This window comes from Lissotriton vulgaris, chromosome 2_2, assembly GCF_964263255.1.
Source record: "Lissotriton vulgaris chromosome 2_2, aLisVul1.2, whole genome shotgun sequence".
Taxonomy (NCBI): Eukaryota; Metazoa; Chordata; class Amphibia; order Caudata; family Salamandridae; genus Lissotriton; species Lissotriton vulgaris.
The window spans coordinates 288,217,674-288,240,745 of NC_141688.1; positions in this window are offsets into that span (position 1 = coordinate 288,217,674).

Sequence of the window (23,072 nt, forward strand, 5' to 3'; positions counted from 1 at the left end):
TTTCCGACGTTCAAAAACACTGTTGAAATGTCCAGAGTACCTGTACAATGTGTACAAGTACAAATGCTGCCAAGAGACATTATTTATCATCTTCACAAAAGACAAAACATGTTTTGTGGTATCACAGTACAGCTTCTTCAGGACCAAAGAGTGTCAAAAACATCAGTAGAAAAAGATCAACATTTCTACTGAATATCGCCAAAAAGACACTGAACAAAACCGCAAGGAGTGAAAACTAAAGTACAATTTCAGAAAAAGTGTAATAGCTCACAGTCTTCACAACACCATCAACATGTCACAGCTCAACCTCAACTCCAAATGGAGCAAATATCTTCTAGCTCACGGATCGACAAACAGCACATGATGAGGCTCAAAGCACTTAAAATGTAACTACTGCTATTTAATCTACAATAGTTATGGGACAGCTACTGCGGTAATGACACCACAGAGCCTATGAGGAAAACTTTATCTCATCAGATTAATGATTTATAGTCCTCAAATATGCCACTGTACATATGTACCCCCCAAGACTGATTTGCGCAGACCAAACTTTATTTTCAAACCTGTGAGTCCCCTGAGTTTTGAGTTATGTGATATGTTATGTTATATTGATTAATATAGCGCACTATTCCTCTGAGAGGGTATCCAGGCACTTGGGCAGGTGTGTAGGTGTGTTGTCCCAAGGTGCTTATAGGCAAAGCCAGCTGCTCTGCTTCTTGCTGAACTCAAGAAGTGAGGAGGCGGCTCTGAGGTGTTGAGGGCGGTCTCAAGAAGCGAGGAGGAGGCTCTGATGTCTTGAGGGAAGTCTCAAGAAGGGAGGAGGAGGCTCTGATGTGTTGAGGGCAGTCTCACGAAGCGAGGAGGAGGCTCTGATGTCTTGAGGGAAGTCTCAAGAAGGGAGGAGGAGGCTCTGATGTGTTGAGGGCAGTCTCAAGAAGGGAGGAGGAGGCTCTGATGTGTTGAGGGAGGTCTCCAGAAATGAGGAGGAGGCTCTGAGGTGCTGAAGGAGGTCTCAAGGAGTGCGGCGGTGTTGAGGGCGGTCTCAAGAAGTGAGGGGGAGGCTCTGAGGTGCTGAGGGAGGTCTCAAGAAGTGCGGAGGTGTTGAGGGCGGTCTCCAGAAGTGAGGAGGCGGCTCTGAGGTGCTGAGGGAGGTCTCAAGAAGTGCGGAGGTGTTGAGGGCGGTCTCAAGAAGTGAGGGGGAGGCTCTGAGGTGCTGAGGGAGATCTCAAGAAGTGCGGAGGTTTGAGGGCGGTCTCAAGAAATGAGGAGGAGGCTCTGAGGTGCTGAAGGAGGTCTCAAGAAGTGCGGCGGTGTTGAGGGCGGTCTTAAGAAGTGAGGGGGAGGCTCTGATGTCTCGAGGGAAGTCTCAAGAAGTGAGGAGGAGGCTCTGAGGTGTTGAGGGAGGTCTCAAGAATGAGAAGGAGACTCTTATGTGTTGCGGGAGGTCTCCAGAAGTGAGGAGGAGGCTCTGAGGTGCTGAGGGAGGTCTCAAGAAGTGAGGAGGTGTTGAGGGCAGTCTCAAGAAGTGAGGGGGAGGCTCTGATGTCTTGACGGAAGTCTCAAGAAGTGAGGAGGAGGCTCTGAGGTGCTGAGGGAGGTCTCAAGAAGTGTGGAGGTATTGAGGGCGGTCTCAAGATGTGAGGAGGAGGCTCTGAGGTGTTGAGGGAGGTCTCAAGAAGTGAGAAGGAGACTCTGATGTGTTGAGGGAGGTCTCCAGAAGTGAGGAGGAGGCTCTGATGTGTTGAGGGCGGTCTTTCCATGTTTTGGATGCAATGCGGAAGATCGAGCAACCTCCAGATTTGCTTTTGCAGATGCTGGGAATGAATGCGAGCAAGAGTAAGGTAGAGCATTGGTGTCTAGTGGGTTGGTGAAAGTGTATGCGGCTGTTCAGGTATTCTGGTCCTGTGTTGTGTACGGCTTTGTATGTGTGCATGAGAAGTTTGAATTGGCTGTGATTGTGAATGGGGAGTCAGAGAAGCTTCTTCAGGTGCAATGTGATGTGGGTGAGGTGTGGGTGGTTGAGTATGAGTCTTGTAATAGTGTTCTGGCTGCTTTGGAGTCTGTATAAGAGTTGTGTAGAGATTCTGGCCTAGAGAGTGTTGCTGTAGTGCAGCTTCCTGGTAATAAGTGCCTGCATGATGGTCCGCCTGGTGTTCTGAGGAAACCATTTGAAGATCTTTAATAGTATGCTTAGTATGTGGAAGCAGGAGGTGCACGCCACGTTTACTTGAGCCATCATGTTGTGCTTGCCATCTAGGATGATCCCTAGATTTCTTGCGTTGCCAGTAGGTGTTGATTCTGTCTTGTCGGAGTTGAGCTGCAGGCAGTTGGTTTGCATCTAGTCTGCTACGATGGTCATGCGATTTCTGAAGTAGGTTCTAGTGATGATTGTCTTGTCAATTAATCTATCAGGGATTTATAGAGCACTGCAAATTGCCCACAAGGGTCTTGTCCATCAGGGAGTGAATGAGTTGAGTGTCATTGGCATATGATATTATGATGATGTCTTCGGCTCGGTTGATGCTTGCGAGCGGTGTGATGTATATGTTGAAAAGGGTGGTTCTAAGGTATAATCCTTATGGGACTCCGCATATCAATCTCTTGGTCTCTAATGTGAAGGGTGGCAGCCTGACCATGTGCGTTTATCCCATGAGGAAGGACCATATGCATCCTTGTATGCCAGTCTCGTGGAGTCTTCTGATGAGGGTGTTATGGAAGACAGTGTTGAGGGCTGTGCAGAGGTCAAGCAGGATGAGGGCCGCTGTTTTTCAGTGGTCCAGGATGATATGAATTTCGTCACTGACCACGATGAGTGCAGGTACAGTGCTGTGGTTCTTTCTGAATCCGGAGTGAGTGTTGTCTAGGAAATGGTGAAGTTCGAGATGGGTTGGGAGTTGCTTGTTGATGGCCTTCTCAATCACTTTAGCTGGTTAGGGGAGCAGGGAGATGGGTTGCAAGTTTCCCAGTTTATTTGGGTTAGCTGTGGGCTTCTTGAAGATGGCGTTGATTCATCAGGGAAAGTGGCGAACGTGATGGAGGTGTTGATGATGTGGGTCAGGCTGGTGCTGATTGATGATGTTACCAGTTGTAGTTGTATTGGGGACATGGGATTATTAGGGCCCCTGAGTGGACGGTCTGCATGATTGCAGCAGTCTTATTTCTGGTAAGGGTTGTCCATTCGGTCAAGCAGCCGTTGTGTTTCAATAAAGGAATCCAGCTGCAGTGGTTCCCTTACCTCTTGTGTAAGGTGTCCTGGCACTACCAGGAAGAGTTCTGTTGGCATTCTGACAGAGAGCATTTGTGCAGAATACTGACACTTTGTGAGACCTCTCGAGTCTGCACTAGCCCTATGTGCTCTTGGGGGCTTGGAGAAGACTACATTGTGTACATTGTTGAATTACCGCTATAACTATATTGAAGACCGATCATCAATAATATGACAACTAAACAAAGAAATATATCAACAGTGACAAGAAGGCCACCAGTCCTAGTCCACACAATATAATGACCCTAGCAGAGCAGCAAACCTTCACTTCTTCGCTACTCTAAATTAGATAAGTAGTGTTTTTTTCTATTTTGGAACATATTTGTTGCCTATGGTTGAAGTGTGGTAACTTTTGCAGAATTTGCATAGAATGTTTTTATTTAAGATACCTTTTTGCTAATTATTCTCATTTTTCATTGTATTTGTTAATACGTTTATTTAGTTGTTCTGTAAATTTTCCCAGAGGCCGGGACATTTTCATTGTCTGGAACACCACTGTTGTATTTCTTTTACACATACACAAGCTTCTGTCGCTGTTTTCAGGGCTTGACTCTGAGTTACGCACAGAGCAATCTAGCTTTGCTATAGTCCAGACCCCTTGATGTACCTTCATAACAAATTGTTGTCCAGAGATTTTCAATTTTGATTTGTGTTTTTCCATCATTAGAGAAGTAATTTATCTTGCACATACATTACTAATCCAGGCCTAATATTTCATGCCGGCATTTTTAAAAATAGATGTTGTGTTGCAGTGATGATGTAATATTTCAGGCACCCTGGGCCCAATTCACAGAACTAACTTAAGACAATATCCTAAACTTACTACCATTTTGGTATTCACAGAAGCCACTTACTCATTTTGGTATTCACAGAAGGCACTTACTCATTTCGGTATTCACAGAAGTTAGGAGTCCTAAATGCCTCTATGAATACCGAAAATCTCCAAGTAAGAATTTTTCTCAGTTTAGGATTAGTAAAGTTAAAACTCCTAACTTTAGGGCTACTAAATGCCTTCTGTGAATACCGAAAATTTTAAAGTTAGGATTTTTCTCAGTTTAGGAGCAGTAAAGTTAGAACTCCTAACTTTAGGACTCCTAAATTCCTTCTGTGAATACCGAAAGTCTTAAAGTTAGGATTTTTCTCATTTAGGGGACCTAACGTTAGGAGTCCTAACTTTACTACTCCTAAACTGAGAAAACTGAGAACAATCCTAACTTTAAGACTTTTGGTATTCACAGAAGGCATTTAGGAGTCTTAGAGTTAGGCGTCCTAACTTTACTACTCCTAAACTGAGAAAAATCCTAACTTTAACACTTTCGGTATTCACAGAAGGCATTTAGAAGTCCTAAAGTTTGGACTCCAAACTTCTGTGAATACCAAAATGAGTAAGTGCCTTTTGTGAATTCCAAAATGGTAGTAAGTTTAGGATTTTGTCTTAAGTTAGTTTTATGAATCGTGCCCTATGAGACTTATATACTTCATTTTGGTGTCAAAACATAGCTTTTGTGGGCCAAGTAGTCTTAAAGAGACAGAAAATATATCCTCAGAAAAACCCTTCAGCCATTTTTAAAAATGGTGGTTCTATAATGATTTGCTTTAGCCTTAATATTGGTAATTTATTTTAATATTGTTTTTGTTTTTACGTTAATTCAAATTTGTAAACATGAGCAAAGCAGGTCGTAGCAGAGGATCTTTACCTCCTGACAGAGTGTTGCTAACTACAAAATCTGAGTACTCATTCAACATCAAAAATGTGTCATATGCCAAACTAACCGGAAAGAAAAAGCAAAATCAACTACGGCTGGACATAAGAGAGTTTGAGATGCTGTATAAATAGAGCAAGATGAAGTTCACAAAAGATTGAAACTGGTGGGTGAAGAGAATCAAATATTTTATCATTCTAACAAGGCTACAAGTCATATACAATAAAAAAATAAAGCCTGGACAAGAATTCATAAAAAAAAACAGAAACCAGTGAATCACAACAAGAATCTGAGTCTTCTGAGAAAGCGGTGACAAACAAACTCAATGCCCACCCAATTAGTAGATTGATGGCTGCCCCAAGTCTACCTGCAACAACTGATCAGATAGCAGAGGATCGTCATTTTTTTTTGTGGTTTAGCAAGAAAAATGCCAAAGAGATTGACGAAAGGACAAAGTCCAGAGTATGTAAGTTTCAAAGGTCAAACATGTTTGTAACTGTAAGCAGTGATGCGTGCTGGCCCCCCTTCTCTTCAATCTTTTCATAGCAGACTTGTCAAGCACCCTAGACAAAGTAAACAGTCACCCGCCCAAAGTAGGAGGCACGGCATTATGTAACCTTTTATATGCCGATGTTCTGGCTCTGTTCAGCCTCACAAGGGTAGGGCTACAAAGGCTTCTTGACTCATTGATGCAATACACGACGATTAACCAACTAGAAGTCAACATGAAAAAGACCCTGATTGTTCCCTTTGGCAAGAAACATTATGGAGGTGGCGGCTGGTCTCTAAATAAAACAAGCCTCAGTACTGGCCAATCATACAAATACCTAGGCGTCCACTTGGACTCCAGAGGTAATTTTGTAAAGCAGAGTAACGTGATTGCAGCCAAAGCCACGACACTAATGGTATCATTGTCCAAGCTGTCGACGAAACTCTCAGGCCCAACCCTTTCTCCTCTATTAGAAGTCCTAAGAGCAAAGAGTGGCCCCACATTATCATATGGTATAGAGACCTTTAAAGGTAAAATGAACACCGCCTTAAACAAACACACAACAAAAATTTACAAAAAAGTACTCCATCTGCCAAGCTCTTCATCCCCTGCACAGATTAGATTAGAGTTGGGGCTAACAAACTACGATGCCCATAACCTTGGCACATACCTCAAGCTCTGCCACAAACTAAGACAGGCTGAATCTGGCACACTTGAATTTCTAGTCTGGAAAGAAATTTACGAGAGTAACCCAGAAGGATCATTTGGCTGTCTTTTGAAGGATTATATCCACCAGATGTCAGCCGCTGACCTCTGGGCCCTCAATCCTAGCCAGTACGCCTTTAAAAATGCAATAAAAAAATGTGAGAGATCGATATCTCTCGCTACCGATAAAGCCCTCCTCACGAAACGCAGCCATTCCTGGGAAGTAGTTAACTCCTACAAACAAGTATCTGCAGCTACGTATTTTTCCACCACTTTTTCACTCCATTTAAAACGCAGTTTCATCGCCCTAAGAATGGGGGACTGGCACTTTCTTCAAAATCTACCCATCTGGCGCCGTATGGAGGAGGATACAACCTGTAGAGGATGTGGGTTAGCGACAGAATCAATTTTGCACGTGGTCTGCATCTGCCCTACCTTTAACTCTTAACGCAGGCGCATGCTTAGGTCAGAATGGAACAGGTTGGGGGTTTGGACCTGTAGGCATGCCATCACTGCCGCTTTGTCCATGGACAATACTGTTTTAAACATAAAATTTGCTAAATTTATTCAACAAGCGTATCGCTGCCCTAATACAAAGAAAACTGCCATGGCTTTGTCACTGACTTTTTAGATTGAATAATGCACTGTAACAGAATCCCCAATGACCAGGAGGGTTACAACACCAATTGAAACTCTGTAGCATGTACCATTTATGGTTTGATTTTATAATTGAATACGATGGGAGATGTTTGAGACATGCCAGGTCATTTTTTATAAAACAGTTTAAATGCTTATTTTTTATGCTTTTTATGTCTGTACGGGTTTCTCTTTTAAACTTTTTTTTCTCACAAAACTGTACACAATGTGATTTGGGAAAACTTTTAAAGATATTGTTTTATATCTAAATAAAGATATTATACATGTAGCTAGTTTCTTCTAAGATGAAGTTTTCAGCCCAGTAGCTTATCTAGACAGTGAGGTTAATGTATTTGCAGCGGATTTGTATGCCCACCCAAAGTGCATGCCTGCATACATTCAAAAATATGACTATACCATGAGCTCCTAGCAGAAATGTAACCTCCAGCCTTCAGTTAAGTTTGCATTCTTTGAAAAAGCAAATGAAGTTTTGAAGCCACTCATGAGTGCTGGCAATGCGATTACATTCAGTGAGATCAGAGAAATAATGGTCAACATTGATGAAATGTTATTGATCCATAATAATGAAATGATTTTTTTTCTGGAGGGAATGTATGACAGAATTCATTTTTTTTCAGTTTAACAAATAGAATCAGCCACTTATGGGGGTTTCTTCTACTTTCACTCCTGAAGTTTTTGCTGCCAAACGAAAAAAATACAGGATTCAGTAAAATCAGCAGGAACCATTCTAAGAAATGTTCTGAAAGATTTCGATTTTGAACTGATTGATACATTTTGTGATGCCTCAGAGCTTCGCAAATCATGGGAGTCAACGATAATGCTTGATGATGTCTTCACATTTTTTACATCATTGTTTAAATTCAGCAAAGCAAAACTGTTACAAACTAAAGCTCTTGAGTTCAGAACAGAAACAGACAACATAGATGATAGTTTTGTAGATATAAGCGTAGAAGTGAAAGACAATCCCATTAACTGACAGGCTTATGCTGTGCAAATATACTGTCTTTTCCAAATCATGTTTATGATTTACGACACAGCAAAAAGGAAACTCTGCTGCACATGATGATTGCCCATGCAATCTATGACCAGTGCACAAGTAGAGAGCTAATCAGAACAGGATTGGTGTATCAACAAGTTATAATTACAAAGTACGGAGCAGGAATGAACTAGTAGCTCATGCTGTAAAATCTTGTGGATCTGACAGCACACCACTTTCAAGTCACTATACCAGGAAAGGATGTACAATTGCTATTTTGAACATTTTGATTTTGAATATAGCTCTTCTTTGTCTGGAACATCCTGCACACATGATACTGCCTTGTGCGTTTTTAAGACTGTACCAATGAAGGAGCTTCTGGAAAATTAAAGCTGTGTCAGCTGTAGGTATAAAAAAACACAGCTGCAAACTTATAACCCAACTGCTTCCCAACGTGTGCAAAATCACTACAAGCCACTAACATGTGCCAGTCTAACAGAAAGTTTAAAAGTGGCTCAGGACATGGCTCTTTTTCTACCTGATGCTGCAGTCCGCAAAGCTAATTTAACTGAATGTATCATATCGCTTCTCCAATGCATACTGAAGGATGAAGAAAAGCCAGTACCTCTGTGGGCAGGAATTCATGCTCTAATTTCCCGGAATACCGTACCACTGAAGAAGATTGGGTTTTTATCAGTATTTCCCACAACACTGTCCAACTGAAGAAGGTTGGGTTTTTATCAGTAATGCCATCTCCAGTCAAGTCAAGTCAAGTCAAAGAATTTATATAGCGCGCTACATACCCAGAGGGTCTCAAGGCGCTAGAGGAGGGGTGGGGAATTACTTGTCAAATATCCACGTTTTAAGTTGCTTTCTGAATGCTAGGTGGTTCTGGGTAAGGCGAAGGTAGGTGGGAAGTGAGTTCCAGGTTTTAGCTGCCAGGTAGGAGAAGGATCTGCCTCCCATGGTGGTTTTGTTGATGCGGGGTACAGTGGCAAGGGCTTGGTTGGATGATCGTAGCTGGCGGGAGGGCGTGTAGAAGGACAGTCGTGTGTTGAGGCATTCTGGTCCGATTTCGTAGAGTGCTTTGTGTGCGTGGGTTAGGAGCCGGAAAGTGATCCTCTTATTGACGGGGAGCCAGTGGAGGTTTTTCAGGTGACCGGAGATATGTTCTTTACGTGGGATGTCTAATATGAGCCTGGCTGAGGCGTTTTGGATTCGTTGGAGTTTTTTCTGAAGTTTAGCGGTGGTACCGGCGTAGAGGGTGTTTCCATAGTCCAGTCGGCTCGTGACCAGAGCGTGGGTGACCGTTTTCCTAGTTTCGGTGGGGATCCAACGAAATGTTTTTTTGATCATGCGAAGAATGTTGAAGCAGGAAGAAGATACGGCGTTGACTTGTCTGTTCATCGAAAGTGAGGAGTCCAGGATGACGCCCAGGTTCCGTGCGTGGTCTGTCGGGATGGGTGCTTTTCCAAGGGCTTCTGGCCACCAAGAGTCGTCCCATGCAGAGGGGGAGGTACCTAAGATGAGGACTTCTGTTTTATCTGAGTTCAGTTTCAGACGGCTGTGTTTCATCCATTCGGCTACTTCTTTCATTCCTTCGTGTAGGTTAGTTTTGGCGGTGCTAGGGTCATTGGTGAGTGATAGGATCAGTTGAGTGTCATCCGCGTAGGAGATGATGTTGAGGTTGTGTTGGCGTGCGATGGCTGCGAGGGGGCTCATGTATACGTTGAAAAGGGTGGGGCTGAGTGAAGATCCTTGTGGTACGCCGCAGATGACTTCAGTGGCCTCTGACTTGAATGGTGGTAGGCAGACTCTCTGGGTTCTTCCGGTGAGGAACGAGGTGATCCATTCTAGTGCTTTTCCTTGGATTCCGATGTTTCTGAGGCGCTGTAGAAGGGTGCTATGGCAGACTGTGTCGAAGGCTGCGGAGAGGTCGAGGAGGATGAGGGCGACTGTGTCTCCATTGTCCAGTAGAGTTCGAATGTCGTCTGTTGCTGCTATAAGTGCGGTCTCAGTGCTGTGTTTGGCTCGGAAGCCGGATTGTGAGGAGTCGAGGGATTTGTTGGCTTCGAGGAAGGCGGCGAGCTGGTTGTTGACAGCTTTCTCGATGACTTTGGCCGGGAATGGAAGGAGCGAGATGGGATGGTAGTTTTTGAGTTTGGTGGGGTCGGCTGTGGGTTTTTTCAGAATGGCGCTGAGTTCAGCGTGTTTCCAGCTTTCCGGGAAGGTGGCGGAGTTGAGGGAGCAGTTGATGACGTCTCAGAGGTGCGGTGCTATGATGGAGTCTGCTTTGTTGAAGATGTGGTGAGGACATGGGTCTGTGGGGGATCCTGAGTGGATGGAGTTCATCAGGCGGATGGTGTCCTCAGTGGAGATTGGGTTCCAGTCATTAAGGATGTTCGAGGGGTGTGAAGGTCCATCAGATGGTTGGGTGGGTTGGTCTCCGGGTTCGTTGTCGAAGCTGTTGTGGATGTCTGCAATTTTGTTGTGGAAGAATGAGGCTAGGGAGTCGCAGAGGGCTTGAGAGGGGGTGATGTCGTTAGAATTGGCCGAGGGGTTGGTAAATTCCTTGACGATGTTGAAAAGTTCCTTGCTGTTGTGGGCGTTGCTATCTAGTCAGTCCTTGAAGGCGGTTTTCTTGGCCTTTCGGATCAGTTGGTGGTGTATGCGGGTGGCATTTTTGAAGGCGTCCTTGGTACTGGTGGTTGGGTCTTTTTTCCAGGCCTTCTCTAGGGAGCGGCAGAGTTTCTTGGATTTCTTAAGATCATCGTTGAACCAGGAGGCCTTCTTGCTGCCAAGTTTGATTTGTCGTTTTTTCAGTGGTGCTAGGATGTCGGCGCTGTTGGATAACCATAGGGTGAGGTTGGTGGCGGCTTGGTCGGGGTTTGAGGAGTGGGCTGGGGGGTTTAGGAGAAGCGATGAGGAGATCTGGTCGATGGTGATTTTGTTCCAGTATCTTTGCAGAGTTGGTAGGGGGTGGTTGTTGGGTTTAGGCTTGTTGTAGGTAAAGTGAACGTAGCTGTGGTCAGTCCAGAGGAGAGCTGTAGTGTGGCTGAAGGAGACATGATTGCTGGAGGTGAAGATAGGGTCGAGTGTGTGACCTGCGATGTGGGTGGGGGAAGTGACCAATTGTTTAAGTCCGAGGTTGGCGAGGTTGTCCAATAGGGTGGTGGAGTTGTGGTCGTTGTTCTTTTCAAGGTGAAAGTTGAGGTCTCCCAGAAAGATGTAATCTTTGGAGGGGAGCGCGTGTGGAGTGATGAAGTCCGTGATGTCCTCACTAAATTGTGTGCGGGGTCCTGGGGGTCTGTAAAGGAGGGTGCCTCTGAGTGTGGTCTTGGGGTCGATGTGGATCTGGAAATGAAGGTGTTCAGAGTTGGCGAGATTGACGTCAGAGCTGGTTGAGATGTGGATGGATTTCTTATGGACGATAGCGATTCCTCCTCCTGTGTGGCCAGTACGGTCCTTGCGTATGATCTTATAATCTTCTGGGATGGCGATGGTGATGTCTGGGGCGGAAGAGGCGTTCATCCATGTTTCTGTTAGGAAGGCGACGTCCGGAGAGATGGTGTCTAGTAGGTTCCATAGGTCAATGGCGTGCCTGTGGACCGAGCGGGTGTTGAGCAAGATGCATTGTAGGTGGGTGGGGTCGGGAATCTGTGGTGTGATCGTAGCGGAGTTGTTGTCGGTGCCGATGAATTTGCAGGAGTTGCAGGAAAAGGGTCCATGGGTGTGACCTGGAGCGGCTTGGACACAGTTGGGGGAGCGGCCGGGGTTAAGGGCTAGGAGGGTGGTGGCATCGTAGGAAATGCGGGAGGGCTGGGCAATGCGAGGGCCAGGGGGTCTGGCGCTGGGCGCGGTCCAGGCGCGGACGGGCGTAGACGGGCTTACCTTTGGCGCACCTTCGGCGCGGATTGGGCGCGAACGCTGCGCGTAAACGCTGCACGCGGGAACAGCTGTCATATATGGATAGTGGAGGGGGAGGGGCGAGGGCGGCTCAGCTGGGAGGCGGGGCGGGTTTACTATGAGCACAACAACAAGCAAAATGGCAGCGGAGCGCTGGGGGATAACGCGCAGACACAGACAAAGTTACACTGGCAGAATATAATGCAAATGAAAACAGAGCTAAAGCGGCGAGTTTAAATGCAGCAATGCAAAAAGCGGCAAGCGAGGCAGATTGCAGGTAATAATAGCGAGGAAGCGCTGCACAACGATACCAGACACTGGGGAGCGACCACTCGGCTCGAGAGCTAAGAGCGAGTCACAGCGCTTAGTGGTAATGGAGCGCTGGAAGTAGTCTGTGGGAGGGCGGCTCAGCTGGGAGGCGGGGCGGGTTTACTATGAGCACAACAACAAGCAAAATGGCAGCGGAGCGCTGAGTCACAAACTATGCAAGAGTATAGATAGCTCTAAAGAATTTCCAAAATGTGTATGGTCAGCTTGAAGACCAGCCTATACTGCCAATTTTCTGCGATGAAGGTGTTTTCAGGATTGTAGCTGACATCTTTATGAGCAATTCAGTAGAATTAGAAGATCCTTATAAAATAATGGGCGTTTTCTAAATGAAAAAGTTGTGTTGCGATGTGCAGGTAGTAATCTCAGTGAATGTGGCATAGACGATGCACTTATTGTTGCAATGTTCATAAGTCAAGGATTGTCAGATTTATTGATACGTTATGGAACAGGCAAGAAAAGACGTTTAATCCCGCTTTATATTCTACAAGCAGCCCGTCCCGACTTTGTCCGGGTATGAATTGCTGCCGGCCAGTAGTATATTGTTTTGTAGGATTTCGTTTTGATAGCATTTCTTAACTGTGACAGGCCTGTGAAACGCTCCAAATTCACAGTGCACTGCTGATGCACTTAAGAGTGCGCGTTCAATAGTGTGTGAACTCGAGTTTCCCTACTTTATTTTTTCTTGCAATATTATATAGCGCGAACTCAACAACATGGCATGAGCACAATTTACATTACAGAAGAACACACTCATTTGGTGTTAGGCACAGGTAGACAAAGCGATTTGCCTGGAATCACAGGATGTTGAGCTGAGGCAGAGATTCGTACGTAGCTCCCCAGCTCTAAAGTTCGCAATTCCAGAACTTGTGGCGGGAGGTGTGTCTAAAAGTGTATGTCGGTGCTGGCCATCATAGGAGAGACCTGTGCATTTTAAAAATCAGTGGTGAAAAAATAGGAGTATGTTGCTGGAGATGTGGGCCGCCGTTCCACCAATGTACTTACCGGGGGAGGGTAAACACCCATTATTCCGCAACTTTCTTTCCGCATACCATCACTCCGCATACTTTCATTACGAAAGTACCATGACTCTGCAATGCCATTACAACGCATGGCATTACATTTTATATGCTTTTACCACACATACATTTAGAACGAAATTCGTTATAAATGCATGAATGGTAAAAGCATGTTTTTTTTAATGTTTGGATATGGTAAGTATGGGTATAGGGGTATATGTTTTGGGGTACTGATGTATATGTTTTGGGTGTTTGAGTATTTTAAGGGTTCAGATGTAGTTTTGGGTTATGGTGTACAGGGGTAGTTTTAGATTTTGGGAATAGGTATGGGTTTTGGGGTACAGGGGTATTTTTAGGGTTCAGGGCTAGGCTTGGGTTTTGGGGTATAGGGGTATTTTTAGGGTTCAGGGGTAGGTTTGGGTTTTGGGGTACAGGGGTATTTTAAGGGTTCAGGGGTAGGTTTGGGTTTTGGGGTACAGGGGTATTTTTAGGGTTCAGGGCTAGGTTTGGGTTTTGGGGTACAGGGGTATTTTTAGGGTTTAGGGATAGGTTTGGGTTTTGGGGTACAGGGTATATTTATAGGGTTAAGGTGGGTTAGTGTTTAAGGGTGTTGGGGTATTTAAGGAGTAAGGGTGGGTTATGATTATGGGGTGCAGGGGTATTTAAAGGGAGCAGGGTGGACACCCGGAGCTGGAATGTATAGAACCTGGGAAGAAAAAACAATGAAATATTGGGCACAATGCTCGCTTTTTTTTCCCGTAATGCCGCGCTCCGCACACGCCCACGCCCCCAGCACACGCCCACAGCACATGATATAAGGCATGGCATGAAGGGCGGAACGTACCACACGCCCCCAGCATTTGTCACGCCCCCAGCACACGCCCAAAGCACAACGCAGACACGCCCACAAGGGACTACTTTGCTGGCACGGTTCATTTACCTTTTAAATGCATATGGTGGGCGTCTGCATAGCCTATGTCTTTTTGCTGCAACTGCCCTTTCCAACGCTGTATTGGGTGTTGTGAATGGTGCTGTGGTTCCTGAGATTACCCGCCTCAAAGGTTTGGGCTCTCTCTTTATTATATTAGTAGAGATAAAAGATACTTGACTCAGAGATGCCCAGTGTTCTTATCAAGGCACATATTCTTACGGGCGAATACACTATGAACTAAATTGGAACAAAGCTTGGAGCTTTAACTGCTGAACCTGGAACTTTTATAAAAGGATTCGCCAAGACAGAAGAAGAATGTGCCACAAACAACAACTCATCTTGTTCGTAAAGTTCTATCCACTACAAAGGCAAGCTCCCACTGATTAGCTCATCCACTTCTGCTTTCAGTCTCATACGTCTAGCAATTATGCCTTTACTGCAGCATTGATCGTTCCCTGACCTGACACACTACTCTGCCCTTCCTTCTCACTACTCTGAATCTTATGCCGGTTTTCTGACACTGGGGTCTGCAAAATATGCTGATTTCTAGAGGCCCCCCAATCTGTGCCTACCTCCGGTATCCTTCCCATGGGTTCTGTAACTGGAGCTACCCACATCCTCAAATCTGAATTTGAATTTGCTAAGGACACTGACCGTATTGTACTAGACCCGACACGAACCCTCGAAGGGTCAGTAATTGCTGGCAATGGCGTACTAGCTTCAACGGGCGCCAAAATGTGACTATTTACATTCACCATCACATTCCCCCCTGGGTTGACCATTTCTCTCAATCCTAACTACTGTTGACTACCGATTTCCCCCAAAATCAGGTAATTCACAGAAACTACAGGTCCATTGGTGACCAGTACAGTAAGGGCTTCCGGTAACCGTATAGCAGCATTAACTCCACTCAACTCTGAACCTCCAAATAATGGTATCCCTGTCTCTTTTGCTCTCGTTGAAATCTTTCCCACTACTCCTGCACTATGGCCTGTCTGAGGCCTCGCCATTCCTTCCATCATTGCCGCATTTGCCAGTTCTCACCTTCCTTCCTCTGAATGTGGATTGTATGGTGGAGGATGCTCTGATAATAGTCTGTGTAACTAGCTGTCATTGGTGCCACTCCTACTCTGAGCATCTAATTATTTTACTAATAGTGGATACAGTCTCGATTCCTCAATGATGTTTACTCTCCACCTCATCAACTGTGTGTCCCATTGCACATCCTGATTTGCTTTCATTGCGTTTCTCATCTTCCCCTGATATATTTCCCTGTTCTTTGCCTGAGCTGCTCGCATCCAAGTATCCAAAACCTCAAACTGTGTTGGTCTAAGTGGAGGCCATAATGGGACATCACACCTCAAAACTGATACAACACCTCTAATTGAAATGAACCAGAACATGGAAAAAACAAATCTCCTTTTTCAGTGATCTTGTGGCAATTTTGAAGCCAAAGTATAGTATGGATTCCTATGTTTGCTGCCATGTAGTATGCTGGAGTATCTATGGGCAGTGCTTCCTCACCTACTCGAGCCACCACTCCCCTGTCTCCCCTTCCTTTCAACAGACAAGATTTCCTCACTTCACTTCCTGGGGACCACCAACCAATCCCAGCACAGCGTTACACCAAAAGACCTGTTGCAGCGCTCACCCTGATATCACTCTTTCCTCCTCACAGCAGTTCACCCTCCTTCATAATCTCGCCATGCACATTCACTCTCGCAATCATCAAAACAAGTAATTGTCGGCCTTTCTAACCCCTTGCGTGCTTCTGTCAGCCAATGGCCATTGCGTGCACTACCTTTATAGGCCAACGCGGCCCCGCCCACTCCACTAAACCACCGCACTGTGGCGGAATTGCCACAGTAGTTAAGCGGTTAAAAGATCGATAGAATCGATAGAAATCAATTACTCAAGCACGTTCAAGCACAGCGTTCCTCGACCTGCGCTGGTCGTTGGAATTGATATAGTCAACCTCTATACATAAGGTTTCCCACATGATCCTAACAAATCCACTCACACAAAGTTCCCTGTCTCAGGCGGGTTGCCGATAGTACTTCACGACGACCCTATAAACTAACGGTCAGACAATTACAACAAAGAGTGTTTTCTACACAACAAAAAAACCAGGGATCTTAGGCTACTCTTGAGCCCCATAACCAAAACAAAACAAAGCTCTTGTACCGCGCCCGGTTCGAAAACCACATTCACTCGACTCTTATTCCAACTCTGCAAGACATCACACTCTGCAATCTAACAAACTATGCCTTATCATACTTACTACTCCGTTCACCTCTGTTCTTGCTGCACCATCAGTCTTCGTCGGTCTCAGCCAAAATCCGTCATTCTCCCCTTTCGATAATTGAACTCTATTTTGGGACTCTATGAGTCTAAAATATTTCTAGAGTTTTCTTAATTCTCCCATCACTTCCAGAGACAACCATCCTATAATGCTACCGGCTGGAGGAGCTGGGTTCCACGTTCTAGATTTACTCTGGAACCCCTGGCCTCTTGTCTGCTTGTAAGTGTGGAGGGGAAAAAAAACATTAGCCAGTTCTACATTCCCAATGACCCATGACTCCACAGAATCACAGACTCGAGATCCAGAGTTTTGTAGATTTATTATAAAGCCTTAAACATTTGGACATACAGGCACCTCAATACGAGGGTTTAAAAATACATTGGGACTAATACAAAGCCAAACCTACGAGTGAAATTTAGTGGGGGCAGCATACACAAAATAATCAATTCCAGAATCAGGACCCAAACAATGACTGCTCCGATGTCAAGTCCCCTTCATCAGAGGTTCGTAAGTGAAAAGCATTAACCTGTCCCTGCACTACGGATAACATGACATCCCTACTTAGCATTCTCCAGACAAGGTCTATAAAGATGTTAGCTCGTAAAGGCTTCCTAGGAAGACCATTTGCGTTGAATGGGTCAGATAGCATAAAGCTACAGAGCTCATTCTAAGAGGCTCTCTTTCTTATCGCAAAGCCAAATTCCCCCGGACCCTGTCCCTAACGTCAATAATGAAACCTTTGAAAGCTGTCCCCCAATTCTATGCAACATCACCCCATCCACAAAAGCCCCCTCCTCATAGGTAACTTTCCATGCGGCAAAGATGCTCCCAGGCCTTGGCTCATTGACCTTGATTCCCAGGCTCTCTCTGGTGAGAAAGAACACTGTTCTACATAATCATAATTGGTTTTCTTCATGTTTATGATAAAATACCATTAACTCTTCATATTTCACGTTATTACCATACATGATCTAATGACACAAATGTTAGTGAACTGAAGGATTTTATACGGGTGCAAACTCCTGAAAATTATGCACCCCTACAAACGACATAGCAAATTGTGCTCTATCACAGTTAAGTCATTTCTCACATCCCGAGAAAACGCGTTAGTGAGAGAGATTTTTCATTACAAGGTACTTATCTAAGTAAGACAAATTTGATTTTGTGTGAATAGCAATTTAAGTACACACATGCTGGAGCAGCACACCACTGCACCAATTTTTTTTTTTAAAACACTTGTAAAATAACATCCCAATAAGGACAAGCATGCCAATTAAAGATATCGAGTGCTACCAATCCTGGAGGCATATTACCAAGGGGGGCGATAGGCAATTATCACCGATTTAGCTGCCGTTTTTTGGCCGCTAAGCGGCAATAATTCTATCACCCTATTAGCAAGCTGTCGCTAACTGATGTTTTAGGCGATAGCGAGCAGTTTGGGGCCCGCTTTGCATGTCAGCGATGTTTATCGCTAATGACATGCAAAGTGGGCGAACCCAACCAGTTAGCGACTAAAAGCAGTTGCTAACGTCGCTATCGCCTATTAGCAAGGCAGGCGTACCGTTGGAAATATTTGCGCTAAGCGCGAATATCTCCAAATACTAACACCTGCCCAGACCAGTTCTTAGCCATGTTATCCAATGGGAGGTGGATAACATGGCTAAGAGCATTTCGTCACTAATGCGTGAATATCGCTGTATTCTCAGCGATATTCACGCATTTCGCCGCTATCGCTGGATATTTTAGCACAATGGAGAAAAAAGTTGCTAATAGCATGTTTTCTCCGCTAACATATCCAGCGATAAGCAGCGATAAAAAAATCGTCGCTAAGCCTATTTAGCGATAAATATCGCTACTTGTTGGTAATATGCCCCCCGGTCTTTTTCTGGGACGTATTGAATATTCAAAAAGCAACAACCAAGGGGCATATTAACAAGGCAGCGATAAATACATTATCGCCGCTTTAGCGTCCGTTTTCGGACGCTAAGCGGCAATAATTTTATCGCCGTATCAAGAAGGCCACTTAGCGTTGGTTTTCAAAGCTTAGCAACCGGATTTATTATCGCCTAGCCACACATCGCTAATGAGATGCAAGGTAGGCGTGTGGAAGGAGTGTGTGGGAATACCTCAGGGAAATCTATCGCTGACGGGGCTTAACAACGTCAGCGTTAGCGTTGCGATTTATATCGCTAACAGGGATTTAACTCAGGAATTTAACGTCTGCTGAATTCCTGATTTACGCATACCTGTAATGGCGGGTGGATTATGTGGCTGAAACCACAGGCCCTATCAACAAGGTTATCGCCATTTTCAATGGAATATCGCTGGAAAACCAGCGATATTCCATTGAAAACTGCGATAATCTGGGATTTTAATCTCCATGCAGTTAAGTGTTTTTAATACAGCGCTAACATGGAGATCATCGCCAGCGATAGCCGGCAATAGATTTCCTCACGCTAGCAGCGGTCAGCGATAATTATCACTGCCACTTGTTAAAATGCCCCTAAGTCTCCCAGGGAAGCTGCTGTGAGCTGCAGGTGATTCCTGGGAGGTACACTTAAAGGTAAAGCAAAACAATAAGGATGCTTTGCTGTTTATAGAGTAAAACATTTTTTCACTGTATGGAAACCTGTCTTCAGCACCGTAGATCGAGGTGGCTGCCTTTTTCTTTTGTCCATTTGAGAGCACTAAAGATCTTTATTTCCTCAAAAGAATTGTAAAATCTATAATATGTCATAGGCCTAGTAATAGCAATTTCCTTTAATTTGGGCAAGTGCGCCAATCTGATCTATTAATTTTACTGTTTAAAACCTGTATTCATGTTACTTTAAGTGCTCATACCACTGGGCGTGAGTGCCTCAGTATGGATTAGAGCGGGGTTCTCAAACCCAGTTCACTTCCTCATCCCTGTTAGACTGGCCCTTGGAGCTCAGCCCTTTGCCCGAGCACTTGATACCTGTGTAGAACCTGGAAATCATTTTTGATTTGCTTTCAAGGTTCAAGCTGTTTAATCATTACTTGAAGTCACACAAAGGCCACTATTTTTCCAGAATGTCGGGTTGCGAATGCTAGTCAGTGGTAGACTCACTTGTTAAGGCTGCTAGCCGGTGGTGGCCTCCATTGTTAAGGATGCTAGCCAATGGAGGTCCCACTAGCTGAGAATTCTAGGCAGTGATGGCCTCACTTGTTAAGGATGTTAGCCACTGATGGCCTCAATTGTTAACAATGCTAGCCAATGGGGGGGTCTCACTGGTAGAAAATGCTAGCCAATGGCAGCTTCACTGACTGAGGATGCTAGCCAGTGGTGGCCTCCCTTGTTAAGGGAGTAAGCCACTGATGGCCTCAATTGTTAACAATGCTAGCCAATGGGGGGGTCTCACTGGTAGAGGATAATAGCCAATGGCAGCTTCACTGGCTGAGGATGCTAGCCAGTGGTGGCCTCACTTGTTAAGAATGCTCAACAGTGGCGACCTCACTGGTGTGGATGCTATCCACTGACAACCTCATGCCTAAGATGGTAGCTAGTGGCAGCCTTCTCTGCTGATGATGCTAGCCAGTGGAGCTTCCCTGATGGATGACGCTATTCAATATAGAGGTGTCCTTCATAGACTGTCTGTAGGGTTGCCACCTTGCCAGTTCAATGCTGCTATAACTGTGATTTTGATCTCCCCGTTGGTACAAAAACGTGGAAAGTTACCTAATGCTGGTGTTTTTTTCCACTTATCATTACATCCATTACAAAGTAAATTTAAGAAGAAAGCACTTTAAACAGTACTTTGCAACTCGCCTAATGGCCCCTGCTGGATAATGCAAGTAAACAAAGACAGAAAACCCATATTAGAAATGAATAGAGATGATTTTATGTAAAGTTCTGTTTAAAAATCATGCCCGGACCTTTGCAGCATACCATGACCAGATGATCATCGTTTTGCTCTGTGAAAGGTGGCTACCCTAACTAACAATGGCACCTGATTTAGCAATCCATAACATCACTGCGATCTGTAGAAGATCATAAACTCATCATCACTAAGGAGTATCAAACTAAGCTTGGCGGAGAATGCCTCGCAGTAGCAGGAGCCATGTTATGGAATCAGTACCAATCCCACTCCATTCTTCTACTACATTAAGTAGGTTTAAAATAGCCTTGAATCTGATTTATCATAATTTGGAATGCTCTGATTTGTTGTCTGGAAACGTATATTGTCTTTCCGTTCTGTTTTTTATTTTCTGATGTACTGTATTTTTTTGTCTGGAAGCATTTAATTGCACTCTAGAAATAATAATGGAAGTGCACCTACATTGCTGGTCCTCTTTCCATGCTGGTACACATACAATAGTTTTAATGAGTAGACTTGGCAAGTAGGCCCTGACCGGCCACACCATTACAAGATGGCGGCAGAAGTCACCAGGACTGACTCTGAACTTCTCTAAGCTGCACGTTTGCGGTCCTCGCGCTCCCCTGTCAATCGGCCAATAAATCACATGTACGACATCTTGTGCCTGGCTGCCTGCTTTGATTAGTAGCTTTGGGAGTTGACTTCACGCTTCCCAGTGAATAGGGGTATAAAGCAGGGGTGTGTTGTGGCCCCCACACAGTTTTTTCTTTATATAAATGCTCTGGTGGAACAACTGAACCTAATCGCCAATATTGATGCCCCAAAGATTGCCCGTGATAAGATGCCAGCAATGATGTTTGCGGACGACACCTTGTTACATTCCAAATCACCCATGGGCATCCAAAGGATTCCCGACACCTTTTCTACATTCTGTAAAGACAGGGGGATAGAGATTAAGACATCAAAAACCAAGTTTATGGTATTTAATCCTAGTAGAACTACTCTCCTTAACACCACCCTAAATGGTACCCAGCTGGAGAGGGTGGCAGTCTTTGACTGCTTGGGTGTCACGTTGACGGAAACCTTTGGTTGGGGCCGGCATCAAGAAAAGGCAAGCCTGAGGCTAGCACAGATGACCAGGGGCCTAGCAAAATTCTATAAGAATATAACATCAAGACAACTGTGCTCGTTAACGGAGATTTACAAAGTTCAAATCAGGAGTGCAGTTCTGTATAGGGCAGAACTTTTGGGACACCGCCCTGTAGGTGTACTGGTCAGAACAAAGAATAAGTTTATGAGACAACTCTTGGGCCTACCGCAAAGTACCCCTCTCATCCCCTTATGCATGGACTATGGCCTCAGACCAGGAAATTGAGTTGCGCCCTTTGACCTTTTGGTGCCGATTATGGGCGACTCCCGAACTAGCAGCTTAGTAGTCGAAACTAAAGGCGATCCTGAGTCTCCCAGGGGTGGGGAAAATATCCTGGTCACACATATAAAAGACCTGTGCTTTAGACTAGGCTGGCCAAAATTATGGACCCACCCCGAGGAAGCGTCCTTGACTATTTCACGCCTCGAGTCAGTTAAATCTTACAGACTTCTAAGACTGGGTGAATTCCAAGGGAGTATAAAACATGGCAGTTTAACTTCTGTTTTTTTTAACTTTCAAGACCAATATTTATTTGAGACTTTCCTTGATGACGTCTATCCACTCATGGCAAGGAAACTCTATGTCCAGTTTAGGTGGCGTTGCCTGCCAGTTCATGCATTTACAAACAAATGGACAGAAGCCTCCCCAGCCGGCTGTCCTGCCTGTGAGAGCCAGGAAGAGACCCTTAGACATGTTTTCTTCTTCTGTACAGGGTATATTGCACCTAGAAGGTACTGGCTCCTACCAATATGCAGAAACATGGGGTTCAATTGATGGAGCAAGGATTTGCCCGTAAACGCCTTGCTCGTATGCAAAACCCTTGTCTAAACTGCATAATAATATTAACCTCGTTATTCGTCATTTATAAAGCGGTTTTCCCAACACGCGGGTGTCCCTAGGATGCTTGCTTGTTTGTCTTTTCGTACTAAAACGAAGCTTGCACTGAAAATGGCTGCTTTGCCGAAGTTCAGTCTGCGCATGCGTCGGTCATACCCATGTGATGTGACGCACTCGCATTCTGGAGGGATTCTGTGCTCATGCGCATTGATGCTAAAAATGGCTGCTTGTCTCTCACCATGCTCTTTGCTTACTGCAGCAGCTTTAGCCTATCTGTCTTTTCGCACTAATCTTTAACGCAATAATCATTATAAAGTAAGGGTTGGTTAAGTTTTAGCTTGGTATACAGTGCGATCAATTTTATGTATGATTTTAATTTGTTTTCGCTTACTTTTCATGTACCGCGTCTTTGTGGGCTGGGGCGATCATGAGCGGAGCCATACTTGAAGCTCTGCTGGGTACCGTCACATGACCGGAGAAAGTTCCAACTGCGCAGAAGCTAAATCTAGCCAGCTGGCTCCTGAAGCACAATGCGCCTGGGAACATCGCTGGGAATACGGAGTCTTACCTTGAAAGAAGCAATACTGTTGCTACCTATTGTAAAACTGTCCTGTACTACTGTATTCTATGCATGGGAACGTGAACCCGGGGGGCGGGTGTATAAAATTGAATATTAAACATGTGAAAGCCGAATTCTAGGAGGTGGTAATGACCGCACCACCTCTCCTGACCAATCACAATGTGGGAAACTGTCACTTGCAACATTAGTGGGTGGTCTAAGGGTCCCCAAAATAGTATAATTACCCTAGTTTAGCTTAGGAAAATTGTCCGACTTGTCCGAGTAGCAGACCTGTCACTGACCCTACGATCTCAATAGGTGCTCATTCCGAAAGTGCTGCGGAGCACTTTGTCCATACTTTCCACAATCCCCTAAGGGGTGGAAAATCCTAAGTGCTGGCGAAGCACTT